The following is a 9,854-nucleotide window of genomic DNA, read 5'->3' as shown; positions in this document are numbered from 1 at the left end:
CCAGGTATCATTCCCGCTTTCGAAACTAAACTTCTGATGCTCCTATAACCAGTAGAACATTGACACTCGTGCATACAGTTCATGCGTATGTGTGTCACACATTTAAGGCTTCTCTGTATGTGAGAGGAACTTCCTTTCGATAAAACATCAGGAAAAATAATATCCTCGGGTATTTTCTACAACGGTGGGTTTTTTTCAAAACTGTTCTATGAAACATACTGACCGGGAGCAGGTCAACAGGGCCAGGGATGTGCGTGCGTGCGTGCACTATCAATGTTAAAAGAATCTTAAGTCAATACTTTGATGCATAAAAAGTAACCTGTAAAAACATTTTCGGGGGGCACTTGCCCACTTGGTCTACCTACGACCCTGACAGTATTAAAACAAAGGAAATTATGGGTTATCTTAAAAACTCTTTCATCCAGACAATATGTAATAACTCTAATTTACGCTTGAATAATGTTCTATAGGTAGACAAGAGGCAATTACTGTGTTGTGAAATTTCTGATATGAAGGTAGCTGACTCATACTAGGATTACATGACAATGAAACTTATTACAGAGAACATTTCAGATGTTAATAAATTAATTGTATGGATAATAGAGTGTTATGACAACATATTATGTAATATTATCCACTTAAAATCCTTGTCCAAACTGTATGTATGTATGTATGTATGTATGTGTGTGTGTATGTTTTATATTTTTATATATTTATATAGACTGACTGACATTTGCAACGCTAGAAAGGTGAATAACTTGCATCATACAAATAATTACCCAAATCAATTTAATCTATATTCATGAGTAAGAGTCAGGCAAAGTCTGTTTTAGTCTTGGTTCAATGGATTGTCAGTCACTTTCATGGAGTTCTGTCAAGTGCAGCTCTGTTGTGCTGCATATAGAAGTCATCACATCCTGCACACTCACAGAACATTGTACAGGGACGTTAATCAACAGTACATTAACATTATGCAGAGGTGCAGTTTTCACAGCAACATTTCAACAGTTTGAGAATACATTTGGGAACTGATGGGGTCCCTGGTGGAAGCCAAACTGGGGGCAAAGGCTGGTTTAGAGTGCATTTCATCCAGCTATGCTTTACAGGATGTAGTGTTGGATGATCTAAAGCTTGTTTCCAGATGCAGGGTTGTAGGTGAGCCCTCAGCCCATTCTGCTCAAATGCCTCCCGATTAGGTGGTAATGACACAATTTTCACAGACGAGAGAGCATTTCTTCTACCAACGTTTGATTTCAATACATCGTATCGAAGCCCATGCCTTGTAGATGCAGTGTGGCCATAGTATGCTGACAGAAATGACACAGACCCTTGTATGATTTCTTCAGTGGAAGCAACCATGATGAAGATGGTAAATACCTTTCAACAATTTCACAGCAGTAGACTTTCCAACACCCCAGCACTGAGCCACTGTGTCACAGCCTGTAAGAGCATGTGCTGCATGAAGATTGGGAACAATGGCAGAATGTTTCTCAGCTGTGGCTTTAATGTCAATGTACGTCTTGTTTACTGATGACGTTGACTCCATGCATAGATGCCATGTTAGCTGATGACACAGGTGGAAAAGTGGCAGCAGCACGAACACATCAGTGTCATCACACACCACCGTAATAGATGAATTTGGAAGTGACTCTGCAACATATATCACTTGTTGTGTGATGATAACATCAGTCTCTTCATTGGTTGCTTTGAGATAGGCCATTGTTGACCTCAACTGGTACCGGGAACCTTCCCGTTAGAGCTTGCTTGTGTGTGCAGACTTTCAGTGATTCCCTCATCTCTTGGAGGCAATCCACCACAAGATCTATCAGTTGAACTTTGTTTGAAGTAACTGTGAGGAAAATATGTGGTGGAAGATGCATGGACAGATAACTCTTGTGGTTTCTGTTGGTATCTTTGTCCCGTGATGTTCTACTGGCACATTTGCTGCTGTATAGTACCTGTGAAATATTTCTCATTACGTATGAAACAACGTTGTCAATGAAATATTCTACGTTTCCATCTTTTGGTCGGTGAACACCCGAAAAACCAATGACTTGGGCGGTCCCTTCCAGCAGACACAGTTGGTGTCACCAGGTACTGACCTGAACGACCCCTTGTGTCCACGCATGTGCAGTGACTCAACTGAATTGACGCTGACAATAACAACAATACATGTTCATCCGTGTGTCAAACTCCTTTCATCTGTGTTCAATCGTAATCATCTTTTGTACAGTTAAATACGAGTAATACATTAACTTTGCCTTATGTTTGGCACGTGCGTTTCCTTTTGTTTTTGAAGAGTTTTATGTACCAGTCAAGCAGTTTTGCATTACCCTAATTACACATTAGCATTCAGTTCAAATTTGTGACGTCAAAATCTGGATTGGAAATGAGCACAAGTCAAGGATGACAAAGATACAATCATGCGTTATGAAAACTTATCACTCAACCATGCGCTATGCTGTTAGGATAATTGATCGTGAAATGAGGAGAGTTGATTGTGATTGGCGTTGATATAGGCCAATGAACTGTAATTAACCGACTTGCTCATGTGATGATATTGCATTTGATGTGGTACAGTGCGAGATACAAGTTTTACAAACATCCAAATCAGTTAACTTTAACACACAAAGTTCATTGAGGCGTCTACTACCTTCGTGCCTGGTCCATGAGCTCCAGGGTCATATACGTTCGAATTACGTTGAAATAAATAAATAAATAATAATAATTATACAAATACAAATTCAATATGGCTCTTTGTGTCTGTACTATTTACCTTTCATCCCTTAATAAAGCCAGAGGTAGCCTGGTGGTTAAAGCGTCCGCTCGTCACGCCTAAGACCCGATTCCCTTCATTGGGGACAATGTGTGAAGCCCATTTCTGGTGTACCGAGCCTTGATATTGATGAAATACTGCTAAAAATGCATAAACTCACTCACTCACTCACTAATATAAGCACCCGGAATGGAAAATTACGCGCCGCCACTAAACAATGTTGAAATGAGTGTGAGTGAGTGGTTTTACAAAGCTTTTAACAAATTCTAGCAATACTAAGGCGGGGGAAGCAGAAATGTTAGTACAGAAACGATGCATCGATCTGTTGATGGATTGCAGTTGTTGAGTCTACGAAAGCAATTAATTGATGGTAGAGAAAAACTATCGATGCATAGATAGTATGTGTAACTATCAATAGTTTAGTAATTGAATTCCCTTCATAAAAGCGCCGTGAAAAATACAGGAAGTAACTGATTTGTACACTTTGACTTTTTTGACTGTTTGCAGACTTGCAGCTTCACTGAGTGTATGGTTTCACTGTTTACTCGATCTGGGTTTCAAGCTTTGTGCCTGTTATTACAAAAGACTGAAAGTACTCCAACTGATTTTAGTTTGGTACTTTTTTTCTTTCATAAACATTCATTTCGAAAATGACTTCAAATGTGAAAATTATGAAAGAGAAAGAGATTATAGCTGTAGTTAGTCTCAACAAACGATCGCTATCGTAAAAGTTATGGACACTTCAGTATTCACTCCTTGGAAACTGGCTTCACACATTGTGCCCATGTTGAGAATCAAACCTGTTTCTTCGGCGTAAAGAGCGAACGCCTTAACCTCTAGGCAATCCCGACGTCTTTTTCTCCGAATGAAGTTGAATTCACGATGTTATACTTTTTATTTTCATAGATACTTTTGATATCATACTGTTGTTGTCTACATCCTAGCTTTGGGCAAAGAAAACAAATTGAAAGGTGGGGGAAACGCCAGCTGTTAATGATAGAACAAGCAACCTTCGTTTGACAGTTCTGTGATTGAATCATCATGTATGGTAGCCTGGTTAAGCATGAGTCGTGGGTATTGAAAAGAAATGTCATTTCTTTTTGAATCTAAAATGAGCTTTGTGAAACTTTTAATACCACGTGAGCACTTCAGATTATGAATTATACATGCTGATATGATTGCGCACGTGGAAACAATTTGCTGAAGCTGACGTAAAATATCCCTCCGGACGTTTAATCATGACAGTGTAACGTGCATGGAATAATGTTCACTGGTAACTCGTACATTCAGGTAATAGAGAAAAAATGCAACAGATAGTGAGATACGTCTACCAAACACGCTGAAAGTGCACATTGCACAGTCAGGTAGGTAAACCATATCGTCCAGTGACATGTTTTTGGTTCTGGCTATATTCGCCATTATATACTAGTAAATAAATTACCAACAGGGGCGTAGCATTATAAGACAAAGCCCGGGCTTACATATGATTGTTTCTGAAAGGTTAGGCATTGCCTAATAGTATCAAAATATAAAGTTTGCAACCTATCGATAAAAGACGGTAAGCTCTGCCAGAGGAGAGCACACACAATGCGAAACAATTCGCGAAATTGGTAGTCTGTCTGTAATCATAGGCAACCTGTCTCTCACATACTTTCTTTTCCCGCTTCTTCCTGCTCTTAGCACCTAAGACCGTAGGTAGTCTGTCTCACTGTCACATTATTGTCCTTCCGCCCCACCCCGTCTTCAATGCTAAACCCTTCAATGAAGCTAGGTCAGATTTTCTCAGGTTCACCAGCTTCTCTAATAATATCACACGAAACACATTTTTCCAATGTTTCTTCACAAGTTTTGTACCGCACAGCTTGTGAAGAAACCTGAAAAACATAAAGGAACACTTGTGCTTTCACGTAATCCCTTATTTGTTCCCTCAGTATATATAACGCACCTTTCTATGCTTCATGTCCCGAAAGTGCACAAGTGGAATAAATAGCTAAGAACTAATGAAACTAATAGTAAAGCGTGAAGCTTGTTTGACCTAGGTGGATAACAAGAAGGCACTGATTCTCTGATCTTAGAGACCCAGATGATACACAAGCCTGAAGAAGATCTGAGAGATAGACCGGTGCTGTGTGTGCCAAGCGAGACAGAGAAGTTTGAAGGAGGTTCTCTTTCACGGTCAGCCAATGGAGCTCTTTTAGAGTTGGTGTGATGTGCTGTTTTCCGAAGATCTTGGAGGTAATGCAGGCTGTCGAGCTCTGTATGCTCTGGTGTTGATCAGTGACATGGGGTGGAGATCAGGGCAAACGACCGTTACACTGTGACCAGACTGAAGTAGAGAGTTAAGGAGACATCTTCGGTGAGGAATGGTCTGACCTTGCACATAACAGCGGAGATATACGTAGCAAGTCTTAGGAACATACTTCACGTGTTCTGTCATACTGAGGTCTTTGTTCGATGACAACACCAGATCCTTGAAAGTGGAAGAAATGGAATGGTTCTCCACAGATATCTCCACAGAGATATCTCAAGTCATCTAACCTGTATATGACATTTGCGTTGCTATACTGTGAACTCACAAACTTTTCCCCAGCTTCTATGACAGATTCTTTAGAAGAGGGTGGCTTTCCAAATCTTGACAGTCTTTCTGAGTGCTCGAGATTTCTGCAAGAATATGAGATGTTTCACCTTACCAATGCCAAACATTGCTGAAGTGGTGCCACATCGATAGAATGGTTGCTCCACAGATAGACACACGAGTAATGTCACATTTGCTTGAAGTGTCCACAGAAGAATGGATTATGTTTTCTCTTCGTTAATTTCAAGGCATTTGATGATATCCATGATTTTACCACAACGTTGGTCATTTAGGATCTGCCGAAAAGCCGTCTCCGTACCGTGGTGAGCTAGAGGTTTAGCTGGGAAAGATGGGCCATAAGACGAGTGGAGACTGAACGTTCAGTTAGCTTGGATATCAACGATAAGTCTGAAACAGGCCTGTAGTTTATTTTTCATCCTCATAATCAAGACCTGGTTTAATATGTGGTGTAACAAGAGCTGACCTGAGTACACTTAGGACAAAACCCTGCTGAAACAGAAGAGTTAATAATGAGCACTACAGTAGGTAGTGCACGAAGAGCCGTCTGATCATTGCCGTACTTCTCTTTTTCCCGGAGAAGTGGAGTTGATTGGCCACTTAAGTCCAGTTTCGTCTTTTGAAAAAATGAGAGCTCGAATTTCGGCGTTACATACTGGCCAGACCGTTACAAACGAGTCTGTACCAACGTTGTAAAGCTTTCAATACAGAATTTGCATAACGTGCACTGTTTTTCAAATCAATTGATGTTTTTAGTCAAAGTGCTTAATGTGATTTGGGGTACTTCCGATCGAGATTTATTACAATACAGGTTTCGATTATCCATCAGATGGTCTTGACCGGGTGACGCCACGGTGTAGGAAGCAACTGAATGCAATATGAAAAGGTGGAAACACGGACCCATCGGGGACATAGCTCAATCCCCTACGGATGACGCTGCGATCGATCAACGAAATTTCGTTCTTTACTAGAAGAAAACTGGGCCTTGAAGGTCAGTTGACTCCCTTTGGAAGATGGACTCTCTAAGGACAGGCAAACCAGTGGCATAATTCCGTGAGCAACGATCCAAGACGATAGGGTATCTAATAGCCCTATCTTCATACTGGGGTCATATTCACCTGAACGGTGAATTGTTTTACATCTGTCTCACAGCTAGGTCACTATGAACTTACCCAGGTAATTGGAAATTACTCAATTCTTACTTGAACAAATAACACTAAACACTCCTGGTTTCAACAGACAGCCGCGTCATCCTGGGAGTTATTGTTGACACCCGTAAGTTAGCCATGCATTGCGCTTTCTGTGACAGAGACAGACCAATGTACAGCATCGATTTCACTGGTGACCTGTTCGTCAAAGCAGTCAAATATCATTTCTCCCTAGAAACAAATACTTTCAACATATGTTTTGAGGTCAATAAAATCCTAGACAAACACCAACAATATTATGAACGCTCTAAATACTCGAATAACTCAACAAATGCATCAGCAAATGCATCAACAAATGCATCAGCAAATGCATCAACAAATGCATCAACAAATGCATCAGCAAATGCATCAACAAATGCATCAGCAAATGCATCAACAAATGCATCAGCCTGCCTTTTCCCCATGTAACAGGTGACAAAACAACCGAGAGTAAGTCTCCCAACATGAAAGAAATCATCATCAAAGTTGCCATTGAAACGCTTTTGCAAAAAAAACAAAACAAAAAAACAAAAAACAAACAAAAAAACTCATAAATTTTAGGACGTGTAAATGGTTATATCTATTTACGTATATTCATTGAAATGTGTTGATTCGTAACAACATCAATAAATGAAACTAGTCAGCTTTAGCGATGACGTCACTGGGAGACTTCTGAAAGTTCGGGAGAGAACCGCACCCTAGTGATTCGGCATCTCCTGCCGACCTGAATAAGAACTGATTCATAGTAATGTTATCATATTGGTGTGCAATTTATGTTATACTTGCAGCATCAGCGGGGGTTACGCACCATCGTACGGGGTGTTGACAATTGTTCACGATCATTGTTAATGTGACCACCAATATCACTGCTACTCTGTCACTGTGCTACATCATTACTGGCGACGCCATGACTGCATACGGAACCATGCTATGGGAGATACAGGATCGAGCTCCGAGAGAGTCGACACGTCTTCATATATTATACCAGGTTCCTGATATTGGACTCGTATAACTTACTGGCTAGAGTGTCAAGTGACAACATTAGCTGAGGCAGTTCACCACGTTTACAAGAAGTTCATCTAAACTGAGAATAAATGATGCCGATACTATTTGTGGTTTTCCTTTCTTGGAAGCTATTTTGTACAGGTGTAATGTTGACTTTGCAAATTCCACATGCAGAATGATATCACTCACATACAAGTGTAATTCATATATATTTAGAATAGAATAGTTTATTTCTGTGTCATGTCGTTTCAAATTACATACAACCGAGCCTCATAAGGCCTAAAAGACACCACATTTAAAACATTATTTTACATTTGCTAAAAAAAAGAGAAAAATAAACTTAATTTAAAACACTATTTTACATTAGCTAAAAAAGGAAAAATAATCTTTATTCGGATAAGCACACTTACTTCTTCAACCAGAAAAACTCATTTGTCAGACACACCAACTCCCTCAGTCAGGCATTGAATTACCCAAGTATCGAGCATACACACCTACTCACCTACACATTTGACGCCATCTGACAGACACACGAACTCACTCGAGTAAACACACAGACTTTGCGGCAGACACACCAACTCAGTCAAAAAGATAGAAGACTTGCTCGTACAGACATAGTGACTCAATCAAACAATACACTCGAACGGACTCATCCACAACAGACGCTGACTCCCTCAAACACTCTGACTCACTCTACACGCCAACCCACTCGGACAGACACACTGGCTTACTGGAACAACACACCGACCTCCTTTAACAGATATGTCGACTCACTCAGGAAGAAACATCAACCCTCTCAGCCAGTCACCCTAACTTGCTAATACTTATCTACGGTCCAGCTCAAACAGACACACGGACTCAGACAGACCATAGGCAAACTGTAGCGCAAATGAGGCATAGAGAATATGACAAGTCTTCTTGCATGCCAGCGAAGCGAGCAGAGGTTAGCAACGTACTTCCTTCGCTTCGGATCTAAAAAATATTTTCATGTCAAAATAAAATATCGCCACCCTCAAAGGTACACTCCAGTTTCTTCACTTGGCTGTGCTCTCAGAATTTCTACCTTATATTTAATAATTACTCACGTGAAATATGTTTAATTCAAAATTCTAAATGCCATTTGTTGCATTCAGATCGTTCTTCGCCTCCATTACCCCTACCAGCTTCCGGTTCAACGGACTGAAGGAACAAGAATAAGCAAAAATTAAAAAGTAATATCACATTGCCTAATTTTATGAACCTGTTGGAATTTATTTGTCATTTCTGTCGTGGCTATTGTTCGAATTTTCGTAACACTGATTCTACCAGAGACCATAGTATATTATTATATGGTCTCTGATTCGTAAGAGGCGACTAACGGGATTGGGTGGTCACTCTTGCTGACTTGGTTGACACACGTCATCGGTTCCCAATTGCGCAGATCGATGCTCACGTTGTTGGTCACTGGATTGTCTGGTCCAGACTCAGCTATTTACAGACCGCCGCCATGTAGCTGGAATGGGTTAGTCCCTCCTGTCCGATTTGTTTGATGTGCCGACAGATAATCCAGGACGGGGGATTGCCGTCTTAACTTTCATGTACCGACTATAGACTGTAACGGAAAGTCGAATACCGGACAAGTGGGAGCAATATAAAGTTATATCTTTATAAGGGTTAATATGTTAAGAAGTTTGATGTTAACAACGTTTTAATACTGCATATAATTAACAATGCTCCATTTGGACATTTATAACAATATATATGCATAAATTTCTAAATTAACATTATTTTACAAAATGGTAAACCATATGGTTCCTGACTATCTTTGTGACCTTCCTCCAAGGAATGTTATCTTAACAAAGGCCTGTTCTTGTTTTTAAAAAGTCCGCCGCTCTGCACAGACTGGGGCTGGTTCCTGCATTATGCAGTCTTAGCTTCTGTACAAGCCTTCCGATCACAATACAAATGTCCCATCACAATACACCACATCGGCTGCAGAAAGAAACCTCAGCTTGGAGTCAGCCTCCCTTAGCCGTCCAATGTTAGGAGGGCATTGTCTTGTTGTATATCTCTTGGAAGGTCAATGTCGGAGCGACGGAGGTCTTGTCTTGGCACTCAATCTGTACAGAGATGATTTGTCTTTGTGGACTGTCACTGTCCCAAGACTTAATACAAAACAAAATGTTTCAACCAAATTAATATTGACCTTTAAGAACGTTGGGAACGAAAAGCTGGAACTTGTGCATTTGACATAACTGCCATGACATAAAGCAATTACACTTGATTACACTCCACTTTAAGGGAAAAAACCCAT

This window comes from Haliotis asinina, chromosome 3 (assembly GCF_037392515.1).
Source record: "Haliotis asinina isolate JCU_RB_2024 chromosome 3, JCU_Hal_asi_v2, whole genome shotgun sequence".
NCBI classification, from domain to species: domain Eukaryota; kingdom Metazoa; phylum Mollusca; class Gastropoda; order Lepetellida; family Haliotidae; genus Haliotis; species Haliotis asinina.
The sequence above is the reverse complement of the archived record's forward strand: the minus strand, read 5'-3'. Positions refer to the sequence as shown.